Source organism: Lytechinus variegatus, chromosome 4, assembly GCF_018143015.1.
Source record: "Lytechinus variegatus isolate NC3 chromosome 4, Lvar_3.0, whole genome shotgun sequence".
In the NCBI taxonomy this organism is placed as follows: domain Eukaryota; kingdom Metazoa; phylum Echinodermata; class Echinoidea; order Temnopleuroida; family Toxopneustidae; genus Lytechinus; species Lytechinus variegatus.
Genome location: NC_054743.1, coordinates 24,096,047 through 24,111,666, shown reverse-complemented (window position 1 = coordinate 24,111,666; position 15,620 = coordinate 24,096,047).

The window sequence follows — 15,620 nt, the reverse complement described above, 5'->3', positions numbered from 1 at the left end:
TTACGTGGGTGGGGGCTCGGGGCGATTTCACTCTTGCCCCCGAAATGCGAAAAAAAAAAAATATTGGGGTGTAGCTGTGTGGGCCGTGGGCATGCCGGGCTGAGGCTAGCCATCGATAAAAAAATGTTTTTTTTTTTGGGGGGGGGCTTAATTTTTCACTTAAAATTATTATTTTTAGGCCTATTTTTTTTTACATTTTATTTTTTATATTGAATTTCCGTGGTGTAAAGTTGAGTTTTAAGTTGCAATAATCAATATACTTTAATTTCTTTGACTTTGAGTGTGACCGTGGTGTGGATGTTTGAGTCGAACAAAGAATACTTTTATGTGGGTGGGGGCTCGGGGCGATTTCACTCCTGCCACCGAAATGTGAAAATGTTCTAGGTGTATCTGTGTGGGCATGCCAATTTCATTTTTAATTTTTATATTGAGTTTCCCTTGTGCAGAGAGCCGAGTTTTGGATAGGGTAAAAGGGATGACGATGTGAGGGATGGCGATGATAAGGGGTGGCCTTGACTCGAGAGGTCATTGAGGGATATAAATAAGAGAGAAGATGACTCTTGATAAGAGGGGTGCATGGAGATGGTGAGAAGGACGAGGATGTGAGGGATGATTATGGGAGGAAATCGGGGGGGGGGGGGGCGTGTCCCCCTACCAAAATAGGGGGACACAATATCAAATGTCCACCCTACTAAGGAACTAGAAAATGTAGATTGGAAAACGACACTAGGGAAACTTAGTGTTAGATACAAAGTTCAGTTTTCTAGAATGGGTGAAACAAAAACAACATCACTCCAAAGGAACTGCAAAAATTATTTGATAAAAACAAACCTCTTCATAGTTGCTATTTGCAATATCATATTGACGACTCTTCTGTTTTTAAAACCCAGACAAGAATGACTTGTTGTTACCCCCCCCCCCCCCCCCTCCATCCTGTCATTTTTTTTGTATTTTCCCTCTTTCTTTGTTTTTTTCTATTGATCGATGTTTCAGTGTTGAGTATTGACTTTTTTATTCCAGTAATAGAATATAAATTTAATTGAAATGAGAGTGATGAACATAATGAGAAAGGGAGACAATGATAAGATAAGAATGGAGATAAAATATGATTTGAAAATACAATTTACATAATATAACATATATAAAAATATTTCTATTTATTCAAAGTTCATAATTCATTTTTATTCAGGTTTGCATTTTAAATTCAAACAAGTTAATTAAGTGATGCATTTTGGAACAATACTAAATTAAATACATTTTACTTGAATAAACAATAATTGGTAAAAATGCAAAACATAAAACATATTTTATTCAGTATTCTTTCCTCCTGTAAAAATTAAAACTAAAAAAATGGACATAAGTTCTAGTGGCAAATCGAGGGAGGGGGCACATTCGCCCCCCTTAAAAAGTACTCAAAAGGCAACTTAGAACCTTTTTTTTTCTTTGCTTGTCAAATTTTTCCTGAGAAAAAATTACTGTGATTTGGCAGTAAAGACCTTTTGTCAAAAATTCCTAGACAAAATGCCCCCCGGCCCTGTAAGGAAATTTTGGATCCGCCCCTGATAATATTTCAAATGGGAATAAGACTGAGTGGCCTAAAACTTGATTAAAAAATATTCTAAGCTGTAGGGCAAGGCTTCAGTCTCCAAGCTCACGACTGTACAAGTACGTCCACTTCCATTGGCAATTCTGGCTGAATTGTATCCCGGCAGCCTGACATCCACCCTTGAGACCAAGAAATGAAATTAAAGAAAGTAAATCAGGGAAAAACAAGGAATGGAAAGGGGCACAATGAATTACATCATTTTATTTTAAATCCTGTAAAAAATAAAAATAATTAATAATTTAATTAAAAATCAAGCCCCCAAATAAAACAATTGTTTTATTGATGGCTACACTCAGCCTGACATGCCCACACAGATACACCTAGAACATTTTCACATTTCAGAGGCAGAGTGAAATCGCCCCTAGCCACCACCCTCGTAAAAGTATTTTTTGTTCGACTCAAACATCCACAACACGGTCACACTCAAAGTCAAAGAAATTGAAGCATATTGATTATTGCAACTTAAAACTCAACTCTACACCACGGAAATTCAATATAAAAAATAAAATGTAAAAAAAATAGGCCTAAAAATAATAAATTTAAAGTGAAAAATTAAGCCCCCCCCAAAAAAAAAAAAAAAAAATTTTTTTATTGGCGGCTAGCCTCAACCCAGCATGCCCACACAGCTACACCCCAGAATATATTTTTTTTCGCATTTCGGGGGCAAGAGTGAAATCGCCCCGAGCCCCACCCACGTAAAAATATTTTTGAGCGACTCAAACATCCACACCAGTCACACTCAGTCAAAGAAATTGAAACTAGCATATTATATCATTACAATCTTAGAGCTCGAAACCAGGGAAAATCAATATAGAAAAAAATTGAAAAATACATATTTACAAAAAAAAAAACTCAAACTCTATTTCACTCTCTCTCACTCAGTCAAGCTCAGCTCTTTGACTGTGCACGCCCACTTCCATTGTGGATTCGTGCTGAATCCCACCCCGCCAGCTGAGGCGGCCGAGCTACGGAGAATTACGATGAAGAGCAGCGGACCGTTCATCGGTTGTTCACTTCTTGCGACCAGAGAGAAAAAGATGAAAAACTTGAACAAAATCGTGCAAATACACCAAATTTTATCCTTGTGATGAGAAAATGGAGGTAATGGAATACAACAAAGTCCATCTTCTGCGATAAAAGTAGTACTTTGAGGAGAAATGATCACAAAATCAAGTCAGTTATTGAGCGGGGCCGAGCCGAGCACCGACACAGTTAATACACGCGCGCCTATGGGAATCGCGAGCTGTCGAAAAAACGCCTAAAATTACACTTTTTTTTATTTCAGCGAAAAAAAAGTAATAGAAAGTGAAGAACATTACCATCAGACCATATCTCTAGAAAATCTTTACAAGAAATTGCGAAATGACGGAAAAATAGACGCAAACTTGTGGAAAAAAATCTCGTACTGGGTGGGACAACTCGGCCCGCGATGTCCCGTGGTCCGAGTTGTCCCGTCCCCTTCGCATAGGTATGCTCTGCCCCTGTGTAAAACATGGTCTCAGAAAACTCTTTTCCAGTCTTTAAATATTAATTCAGTAACACTCTGACCCACAAAAATCCGAAGATTATTAAATTAAAATAGGAAATTTTCACTTTACATTCTGATTTGAGGTTAGAATCGCCAGATATTTTGCACTTGAAATGTGTCTTGAAAACTGCCTGATCGTACGATGCGCGCGGCCATTTTGACTCTCAGAAGCCAAAAGTGGAAAGTACTGCTCATGTCATAATCATGTGACACACAAGATTTTGACTTCCACCAGTGTTTGTGGCAATTTGAATCGTTAGTTTAGTACTTTTGCTCTGAAATTATGTCTAAAAAATCCGATTTTTTTTGCATTTTGATATCATGATTTGTTGAGATTTTGTTGATATGGTGATTTGATGATGACATGAATGTTTTGACCCCTTTATCTTACCCCTACACATGAAAAACCAAAAAACTCCCAGCATCATGAGATTCTTTGAATTCTAAGCTTTGTAATGATACCAAACTTGTTACCAATTAGCAAACCGCGAATTACCGCCAGCGGGAAAGATAAGGGCTTGCACTGTCCCCAATCTGGAAAATTCAGGGTCAATACAGAGACTGTATAGTCTGTTGAGTAGGGTTGTTTGGTTTTTGGTGATTATGTAACAGATGGTGATGTACCTTTCTTGCCCTTTTAAACCCTGATTATGGTCCAAGGCCCCATTTTTTTTTTGCCTGATTTATTATGTCTAGATCTATGTTTACCCCTTCCATAATTTGCCCCAGGCCCCTGCGTGGCCTATATGTATGCAACCCGCCCCTCACCCATAATTGCCATTATTACTCGTCCCAACCCTATTTCTTTTTTTTTTTGGGGGGGGCCTGTAACACGGACCCCAAACTTTATTGGCCCTTGCCCCCTGACCCCATTTTTTTGGGGGGGGCTACCCATTATCGGTACTTGTCCAACGTCACCGGCCCGGCGGCCCCTACCTATCCCGGCCCATTTTTTTAGCTACCTTTAAGCCGTCAAATGTTACTGGCCCCCGCCCCTCCCCCCATCCCGGCCCCTGCCCCCCCACCAGCCCAATTTTTTTTTAGCTTTCTTTAACTTGTCCAACCTTACCAGCCCCTGGCACCCCATCCCGGCCCCTTGGCCCCGACCCAATTTTTTATTTCTTTTTTATTTTTAGCTTTCTTTAATATGTCCGACCTTACCGGCCCCTGGCCCCCCTCCCCCATCACGGCCCGTGGCCCCTGACCAAATATTTTTTTTTTTTTTTTTTTTTTAGTTTTCTTGAACTTGTCCAACCTTACTGGTCCCTGGCCCCATCCCGGCCCAGGGCCCCTGACCCATTTTTTTTTTTTTTTTTTTTTTTTTTTTAGCTTTCTTTAACTTGTCCAATCTTACTGGCCCCTGGTCCCCCTCCCCCCTCATGGCCCGTGGCCCCTGACCCAATTTTTTTTTTTTTTATTTATTTTTCTTTAACTTGTCCAACCTTACTGGTCCCTGGCCCCCCTCCCCCATCCCGGCCAGTGGCCCGACCTAATTTTTTTTTTTAGCTTTCTTTAACTTGTCCAACCTTACTGGTCCCTGGCCCCCATACCGGTCCATGGCCCCTGACCCAATTTTTTTTTTGGAGAGCTTTCTTTAACTTGTCCAACCTTACCGGCCCCTGGCCCCCCTCCCCCCATTCCGGCCCGTGGCCCCCAACCCAATTTTTTTTTTTTTTTAGCCTTCTCTACTTGTCCAACCTTACCAAATCACTTTGGAAGGCCAGAAAGGCGATCTTGTAATATTCTCGATGTTGAATATACTTGTTTTGGGGAAAAATAGTATAACAGAATACATCTTTTCACAAGTGAACATTCGATCATCTTTGAAATGCAGATGATACGTGTGTGGAATACTTTACCACTGACCAATTCATTGATCAGGATCAGGCAAGTTTCATGCATAATGATAATAATCAGTATAATGGTATTTCATTTCAAGAATGTTAGAAGCATAAACTGAATTGTACAGAGCTTTTACATGTAAACAAAAGAAAATGTAAACTGCATTTTAGTACTTAATAAAAAATAATATCAAGTTGTATTATACAAATATACAGTATACAAAGCATGAAGAAGCATAAATTTGGTAATGAATGCAGCTGGACAAGTACTTCTGCACTTGAATTGTTCATTACATAATCGTCTCATTTGCATATTTACCACTTTTTGTACATGTAGAAGATAATATTCTATGAATTTGTTCTTTTGCAATTGAACATCATATCACTGATGATGATACTATTATCCAATTTATTTGTAATGAAATGCCATACACAAGAACAAACATCATTGTAACATATATTGTACTATATTGCATCATAATCTCATTTGCATATGCATATTTAAATACATGTATTCTGTTTGAATTTTTAATATATATAATAGTTTAATCAAGGAATAGGCCACTTGAAATATAGTTGGTGGTTAATTTCCTCATACATGTAGTTTGAAAAGAAATATTTTTAACATACATGTTTACAATATGCGTATCATTGGCTTTGCATCCTAACCTCATTTACATAAAGATATATGGTATTTTAAATTTGCATATTTAATTATATGAAACACTCTTTTTTTAATATTATATATTGGTTTAATCAAAGAATGGGCCAATTGACATATTTTGGTGGTTAATTATCTCAAAATCACTAGCATGGGTGAAACTACAAAGGCAAATACACATTCCGCATGAGCGGCAGACATTTTTAATGATATGCGTGCATATTTAATTAGATATTTGCCTAATTTGCATATATTAAGAAAAAACCGTAGTCTTATTGTGAAGAGCAGGTCACAAGCTTCAAAATGAATGGTCACAATATATGTATACAGTAGATATTTAAAAATGATGTGGCATCGCTACCTTTGGCTTTGCCGCGCCCTACACTTCTCTTGACTTTGCCTCCAACGTGCGCGCGTGCTGGATATGATAGTTCAGCGTCCCATAATGTAATAGTAATGATATTAATAATAAAAAAAGGTTATAGAACGCTTATTTTAAGCCAAAGTTACGAAATACTATCAAATAAAGAGAGAAAATCAAACAAATCAAATTAAACATTATAAGTTTTAGCCCAATGTGATGTAAAAAAGAGATAGAATATTGCTTCATCAGAGAGATATATGTTCATGATGTTATGAAAAACAAGTAATCCCATATAATGCATATAGGCAGATCCAGGGGGGGGGCGAGGGCCCGGGCCTAATTGGCTGAGCAAAAAAAAAGAGAACAAGGGGGGAAGAAAAAAGAAAGAAAAAAGAATTGAAAAGAGAGGAGAAAAAAGGAAGGGGAAACATAACAGGAGGATCGAGGAAGACGAGTGAATAGGAATATATTATAGACTTTCATATAGTCTCATAAAATTTTCGCTTGAAAACGGTACGTGTCAAGAAAATATCTTGCAAGCCTATTTCTTTCCCAGAAAAACATGGATAAAACTATGTGTGCAATTTATATTCTTATATTCAACAAATATATATATATATACAAGGTCAAAATCCAAAAGTTGCAAAATGACACCTGCTGAAGTCCCCGTTTCCTTTCTTTTCCTGATGGCATGCATGATCATAACAAGCATTTTAAAGAGAATTAAATAACTTTTTGATTGATATCAAATATGCATTGTGTATAATTGGGAACTGGAGAAATTATAATGGCCATACAAACTCAGATTTATACTTTTTTGAGATACTCGCTCAAGGATATAGGAACTCGCCATGGCCGCGGGGATAGAACCCCGGACTTTTCTGTGTCAGGCGCCTCACAGACCTGCCTTAGACTAGTATAGTCGGGCCCAGATCATAGAGGCCCAGATTCAGATCAGTGCTCGCGGGTGCGGGCTTCGTCATGGGGGTGCTCATGTCAAGGAGCCCCCACCCCCCCCCCCCTGCGTTCCCCCGATCCGCCTTGCCCCCCCCCCTCTCCTGGGGGACAAATTGGACGTACAGCGCAGATTTAGTCAAATCATTGTCACCCATCGCATTTCAAGTCTCATAATTTGCTTTCCGTCCTCCAATCAATCAAATTTGACAACATTGATCTGATCCAAAGGCTCACAGCGGCTGGGCCTGGGACATAGTCTAGAATGACAATGACAATGACAATGACAATGAATTTTATTCTTGAACGGCCCCGCCAGGGGGCATGGAAGAATAACAAACAAGTAAGATATAAAGATAACACAGAAAGCATATATATACTATTTACAAATCATGAACTTCATAAGGCAGACAACTTCAATTAACTAACTAATGATCAAATACTATTACTAAATAATAGTTAAATAGGTTCTTAATGGCAAACAGTGGCAGTAGTATCTTTCAAAATATGTATACAATGTAAAAGGAAAATAGTATGAAGACATCAAAATCTGGACATAATGATTTGACAGAATCGTGATAATTTCTTTAATACATTTTTGTTTCTAGAATTAAAAAGCTGCTTCATTTTCAAAACATTCGGTCGACGAGCATAAAAGGAATTAATCAGAGCTTTCCGATCTGTTTCAAAAAACGGACATTTAAAAAGAAAATGAAACTCGTCACCTGGATCATTCATTTTACACAAGGTGCACAATTTTACTTCTTGATCAGGAAGATATCGTCCCTCGCTTACAGGTAGTCTATGGTTTCCACATCTAAATTTACATAATGCTAACCGATCCGAATAATCAAGTTTGATCAAATAATCCTCAAAAATGTAACTTTCTTTAAATATCCTATAGTTAGTGCAAAGGCGGTTTCTATTTACTTCCGAACTCCAATTCTGCTGACCAATATCATTTAAACGAAGGTTGACAGCGGATTTCACCCAATTTACATTGACGAAGATGGCTCGGTCGGACCAAATATTAGACATACCACATTTGTCGAGAATATCTTTCACCTTAACTATCCACCTGGGACTAAAGATTTCTTTATCATGCAATTGACGTAAAAGGTTATAGAAAATACAAGACAGTTTCGATCTCCCATGTACATTTCCATTTAATCTAAGCCAAAAGTTAACCATACGCTTCTCGATATTGTAAGACAGGCTTGTCCTCCCGAGCTCACCAAATGCCATGCAGTTAGCTGTTCCACGCTTCAAACCTAAAAGACTCTTAAGAAATTTCTTATAAAACATTTCAATACATTCTAAATTTTCAAAACCCCAAACTTCACTTCCATACAATAAAATTGGTGCAATAAGTACATCAAACAGTTCACATTGAACATCAATTGGTAAGGATAGTTTCCTGGCTTTGCTTTTCAAATGGAACATAGCTCTACGAGCTTGATTAATTTGTTTTTTCATTGCTTTCTTGAAAGAACCGTTATAATTAAAAATAACCCCAAGATAAGTGTAATCATAAACAACCTCAAGGGAATTTTCACCAAACATAAACTGAGGAAACCGACGGACACGTCCTCTGGAAAAAATAACAACTTTGGTTTTACTGGTGTTTACAGTGAGCTTCCATAAATCACAGTATTGATAAACAGCTGATAAAGCACACTGTAGCTCCTCAGCAGACTCAGCAAATATTAGTGTCATCAGCATATAATAATACATACAGACGCAAAAATACCTCAACATCCTCATCACTTAAATACTCTCTTATTGCAGAGGAGCACATATCAAGACCTTTATAATGTCTACTAACAAAAAGTTCAAAATCATTGAGATAAAGTGCAAACAAAAGGGGGGATAAATTTTCTCCTTGGCGTACACCAATGTTACAAACAAAAAAATCAGACAAATTATTACCGAGTTTTACACAGGATTTTGCATTCTTATACATATTATAAACAACATTGATGATTTTTCCATTAATCCCTGATGATATCAATTTTGACCAAAGACTGGACCTATCTACAAGGTCAAAGGCCTTCTTATAGTCAACAAAAGCACAGTAAATTCTTTTCCCACGGTTTAAATACAAATCAATTAGACCATGCAAAGTAAAAATGTGATCCAGGGTACTATGCCCATCTCTAAAACCAGCCTGCTCACTTCCTAAAATACCAGCACACTCTAGGTAAAGCGAAAGCCGGGCATTAATACATGCTGTAAACAATTTACCAACACAGCTCAGAAGAGTGATTCCTCTATAATTGTCTGGATCATCAGTGGAACCTTTCTTTTTGAATAATGGCTTAATCATACCTAGACACCAAACAGAAGGTACAACACCTGTGTAAAGTACAACATTGAAAACTCTAACCAACAAATTCACGAAAGAATCAGGACAGTTTTTCAGTTGTTCATTAATAATATTATCGATCCCACTAGCCTTATTATTCCTTAATTTTCTTATAACAAGAATGACTTCTTCATAGGTAAAGTCTTTATTTATAGCCTCATTTATTGAATGATCTACAACAGAAGGATCAAAATCAATTTCGTTTGAACTCAAATCTTCTGGCTTCATACTTAAATTCTTGAAATGTGTCATAAATGCATTTAACGGAATGTCATTTCCTTTTTCTGGCGATTTACAAGCATCATCTAACAGTTTCCAGTATTTCTTGGGATTAGAATTTTTCAATTTTCGCAGAGAAGTGTGAAACTCTTTATTATATGCCCTTAATTTTGTCCTAATAAAACGTTTGTAAGTTTTTGCTAATTTCTTAAGTTCTAACTTTGCATCAACAGAGTTCAACTTCTGCAACCTATGTTTTTCTTTAAAGTACTCTTTTCTACGGGTTTCACAAGCTTTATCAAACCAGGGCTTATCAGTTTTACCAAAATGATTATTACGTCTATAAGCATTCGTCACCGAATGTGCTTTCTTACAAATTCCTATCGACTTAGCAGGATCGATTAACAATCTATTCAAGTCTTTAACCATATCGTCCATAATGCACTGAGAAATTGATTCACTATAAAAAGAGTCAATCTTATTATTCACATCATTAATTGCCTCAGTATCGAAAGCATTAAGATAGGAAGTTTCAACTTCCTTTTTCCAAGATATTTTCAAAGGTTCATATATACAATCTTCATCGATAAAACAATAATTTTCTGTAGTCGGAGGCACGTCGTGGCATGTATCACTTAGCTGAGCAACATCAAAAGTGAGTTGGACAGAAATGGCTCCATGAGCATCAGACAAGCACTTATCTAAGGGGTAAACATGAAAATCTGTAATCTTCGACATGAATTGTGTGGAAACAAGCACATAATCCACCACACTAGAGCCTATTGCATTTTGGCATGTAAATTCACCTATTCCCATGTCACTACCAAACCTACCATTAACTATTTTAATGTCAAAGTTCTTACATAGCTCAATGAGATTAAGACCATTATCATTAACGTTGTGGTCTTTACTATAGCGTTCTGACCCTATCCCAGCCTTGTCAATTTCAGCTTTACTATTAACAAAAGATTCAGATGACAACTCAAAACCACCTTCAATAGTAACAAGGTCACTAGGCTCAATGAAATCACTCAAAATGCCTGTTCTAGAATTGAAATCTCCAAACAACAATATCGGTATATTATTAAAGTCGCATCTAAAATTAGCCAAATCCTCAGAGATATGACAGAAAACATCACTATGATGATAAGGAGATCGTTCACAAGGTAAATATACCATTCCTAGAATAAAAGGTCTAGAAATCGAACTTGCCTTGAGCCAAAATACAAACTCAGAATTGGTATTTTCGATCGCATCAAAACGAACATTAATGCCATCCCTTATGTAAACAGAGATGCCATGAGCTGCGCCGAATTTGTGCTTAGGAGTTTTGGAAGGCATGACAAGAGGATGAAAATCGGGAATGACACAAATATCACTAGAATTGCATTTAGTTTCACAGAGACCAATTACATCAAAGTCGCTCACAAATTTATCAAGGATGCCAAGACGGGATTTGGTTCTCAGGCCACATACATTCAAACACAGAAAATTAAGAACAAGCCTACTACATGTATCAGTATTTCTGGGGCCGTGCCTGTCCTAAAATTTTGGGAAAAGACCAGATTTCAAGACCCTGTCTTCGTCCCAGCCGACTTTCCAAAGGTCGTCTGGCGACTCCAAGGTCTTGATCACCTCATCCCCCTCAACAACTAGCTTGCAAAGAATCCTCCCCTCTGAGCTCCAACAGGACTTGATAGTCTCGTCATTTCGTAGTGCTCTCAGCATAGCGCTCCGCATGGGAGTGAGGTCCTCGTTTATAAAGGTTGATTTATAACTTTCAATCAATTTCAGCTTCTTCTTGTTCTTGATGATCGCGGTCTTGACGTCACGTCTTACAAACTTGGCGATTACAGTCGTCCCTGCACCGTCGCCCTTCTTCTTGCTCGGTAGCACATGACTAACACTAATGTCAGCCTGGGTAATTGGAACACCTACGGCACCAGCCAGCTTGACTACTGCTGTGTTTGTTGAATCACCTTCTTCCATGGGGAGACCGTGGATGCCGTACTGTTCAAGCTTGTCCAGCGCAAACTTCGTCTTCACCACCTCTGTCTTCACCTTCTCCACCATCTGGAAGCGTTTCTCCTTCGCCACCATTACAGCTGAGGTCACACTATCCAGCGCAGCAGACACGGCAACAGACACAGCCTGCTCGATGACAGGCTGCAGTGCCTTGATCATAGTGGAAACCAGATCTCCCATGGTCGCATTAACCAAAGGCACGGTTCCGGGACGCGTATTTTTTTTTTACACCACTGCTCCGCCAAAATATTGAAAAACCCCACAGAAACGGCTCGCGCTAGAGTCTAACATGTTGACCACACGTTTCGTCGATCGTGCACATCTTGATTTCGTTCAATAAAACAAACCTTATGATTTCAATATAGATATATAGCTTTTTAAAAGCGTTTAGCTTGTAGGGACCTAATCGCAGTTCCAGACATTCAGATGCATGAAACAAAGAACTAGCGAGGGTTCTTAGCTGCTGATAGACTAGATTTCTTTTCTTCGTCGACTAAAATTTTCGCCTCTCTGATCTTCAGCACTCACCCTCTCTCTCTCCAGCATTCTCCGTTCTGTATTTGGGCGACAGTGGTCTCTGCTTTGCCCTTTTGCCCAATACAAAAAACCTTTATGCTTTTCCGATGTTTCCATTATTACAGACTTTGTAGTTCTATTTAACAACCTTGAAAATATGGATTTATGATTCAATATTTATAATAATTGAGTGATTAAAGGTATGCAAGCTCAATATTTTGAGTTCATTATATTTTAAGAAGGCCTACATAACAATTTATGTAAGGCTTGATTCGAATTCTGAAAAAAATCATGTGATTGGTCAAATAATGATTTTTTGCAGTATAAATACATTTGTAAACAAAATGAATGGTTAGTGGTGCATCCATGACTTCATGAAATCAGCAATTTGTCTTGTGATTTCCCCATATTTTCATGTGATTAAATTTCATAAATTATTTAGTTGTCCAATGAACGTTTTTTATAGTTTTGTTCATCTGATTTTTCTGCTTGCGGGTAGACTCTTCTTTTATTCCCCCACCCCTCTTGCTTAAGGCCCATTTCTTTTGACTTTTTTTTCACAATATAATTTTTTCCAAATCAATCTCCTTGTATCTCCTAGAGCTAGCTCTCACCCTTTATCTCTATTCCTTCGCACTCCCCACCCCTATAATAGCTTCATCTCCCTTTTCAGGCTCTTCATCTTTCTCAGCTCACAGCTACTATACTGAACTTTGTCCAACAGGTGCACTCCGTATAAATTGCTGCAAATGTATACTCTGTACGTGATTCTGAAAAGTATTTAAGGCAGTTTGGAAAACCTCAGAACAAGTCAATACTAGAAGGTCTATATCAGTGGCGTACCTAGGATTTTTCACAGGGGGGGGGGGCAAATTCGTCCGCCCCAAAATTTGACAAGCAAGAATAAAAAATAAAAAGCTCTTCAACCACAAATACAGGATTTCGTACCAGAAAAAAAATTGACAAGCAAAAAAAAAGGGCTTCAATTAAGCTCGTCAGGGGGGGGGGGGCAGGGATCTTGCATGGGTTGTGACTCGTCAGGGGGGGGGGCACGCTAGTGAGGCCTAGGCCTACTGTAGGAAAATACTATAAAATGCCCTCACACTTTCTTTCAGCAAATTCAATTCGCCACTAGACTTTAAATAGACAATATCTTTTGCATCTTCATTTTCAATACAAAATCAGCTCAGCTACAAACTAAAATGGTTTTTAGAACCTTTTTCCGTAATATCAACAATAACCCTAAGAAAATAATGTGGTAATTAACGGGATGATTTCAGGTGGTTTTGGATAATTCTAGAGCGCACAGATTAGACTTGCCCACGAGTCGTTTCTGTCGTATTTCTGGGGATTTTGGCGGAGCAGTGGTGTAAAAAAAAAATACGCTTCCGGACAGCCCGACCACCGGACAGCCCGACCCTGGACAGCCCGACCCGCTGCCCTGGACAACTCGTCCCGGTCGAGTTGTCCAGGGTTGGCTCTGAATCGGACAACTCGACCACTTGAAGAATTCTTCAAAATTTCATGAAATAAAATTTCAAACTTTACTTCAAAAGTATTTTCCCGCATAATCCATGTTTCTTAAATACATTCTCGACAGAAAAATTGACATTTCAGTCCATTTTGAGCTATTTTGAAAGAAAATAAAGCGAGTTCCCTTGCAACGAGAATAATCCGATACCGCCGGCGAGCCGTGTTCATTTAACTTACAACTTGCAAATTTGAGTTGATTTTTCCGTCACTTTACATATTTTGATGGTGAGTGTGTGCTATTTTGTATTTTCATATTCCGTTTTCACATTTCCTGTACTTATTTAAAGCTATTGCATTTCACAAAACTGATACTTAATGCAAACTTTTTGAGATAGTTCACCTGGAAAGGACACCGATGCGGTGCTTCGCCTCGCCGGCCGGCCATCTGGGCGACCGGCTGTGCTGTGATTGAGTGAGGCAGTCAGCTCAACTAGCTATGCGAGGTCAACTTACTTATTTTGGTTAATTTTCCGTCTCTAGACATATTGCTCATTTTCCAGTGGCGAGAGTGTGCTATTTTTGTATTTTTACGCTTCTTCCACATATTAAAATTTTGTTTTTTATGTCACTAACTAAAAGGAAATAGATTTGAAAATGTCTCAGTAGCCGGCATATGTACATGTAACTAGTTATGAAGTTTACAATTTTTGTAGGAAAGTGTCATTGTTTATTTTTGTTCTTGAATAACTTTAATTTTTTGTTTATTGTTTTCGAAGTTTTGAACTTGAAGGCAGTGGGGGGGGGGGGGGGGTTAACAACTGACAATAGATTGGGTATTTATAATTATCAAACTTGAATAGTTTATTGAAAAATGAAATGTATTCTGCCGAAATTGAAAAACTTAACTTTTTATCAAAATCTAAGAACTTGCTTTTCATTATCGATTACTGTCGCAGCTTTTTTAATGCAACATCCATTGGTAACAGTGGGTCTTCTGGAGGATACAAGCACTTGGGCTGTACCAGGGATGAGGAGAAGAGGTTTCATACTCGACAAGCGAAGGCCTTTCCATTTCTTTCACAAGCAGAAATACTGAGTTCCAATGACTTGGGCATCAGAGCAGCAGTCCCCTGATCGATGAGGTAAATACAGCTTTATAGATACAATAAATCAATTTTTTCGCACTTCATGCAGGCATATCAAAGTGAAATTTAATTTTTTGTATTGTCAAATTCTTTAAAAGAAAGAAAGGACAATTGAATTGAATAATGAATTTACTTTTTTTTCTTTATACATTGTTTGAATTGAACAAAAAATTTACTTATAGGTTTCGAAGAAGTTGTAACATTTCAAATTAATTTTTGGGTATGGTAATGCGAAATTTATGTGGATCCTTTATGTTATGTAAATCTTCCAGAAGATACCAGGTATGGTTCTAGTCATCTAGTGTGTTTAGCAAATTAACGTAACTGTGATATATTAAAATTGTATTTGCTTCTAAATTGTTCAAGACAAGGTGAAGATTGAAAATGGTCTAATTTCTTTTATTAAGAGGTGCAGACTGCAGATCTTCAAATATTTGAAATTACAATGACTTTGTCAATAATTCATTTCATACCCCTTCATCTTTCCAGCTGTTTGACTTAGTTGAGACAACATGGATTTCAAACCGTACTTAGCTTGTTTTTATTTATAAAACAAAATTGTAAGGAAGTGCTGAAAGGACAAGTCCACTCTAACAAAAAGTTGATTTGAATAAAAAGAGAGAAATCCAACAAGCATAACACTGAAAATTTCATCAAAGTCGGATGTAAAATTAGAAAGTCTTGACATTTTAAAGTTTCGCTTAATTTCACAAAACAGTTATCTGCAAATCCTGGCTGGTATGCAAATGAGGAGACTATGACATTATCCACTCACTATTTCTTTTGTATTTTATTATATGAAATATTCTAATTTTCTCCTCATTGTCAAGTGATACAATTAATTTCTCCCTGAACATGTGAAATTATCATTGTTTAACGCTAATATGGTTCAGTCAAGTTAGTCCTTATTGTCAAATCAAATC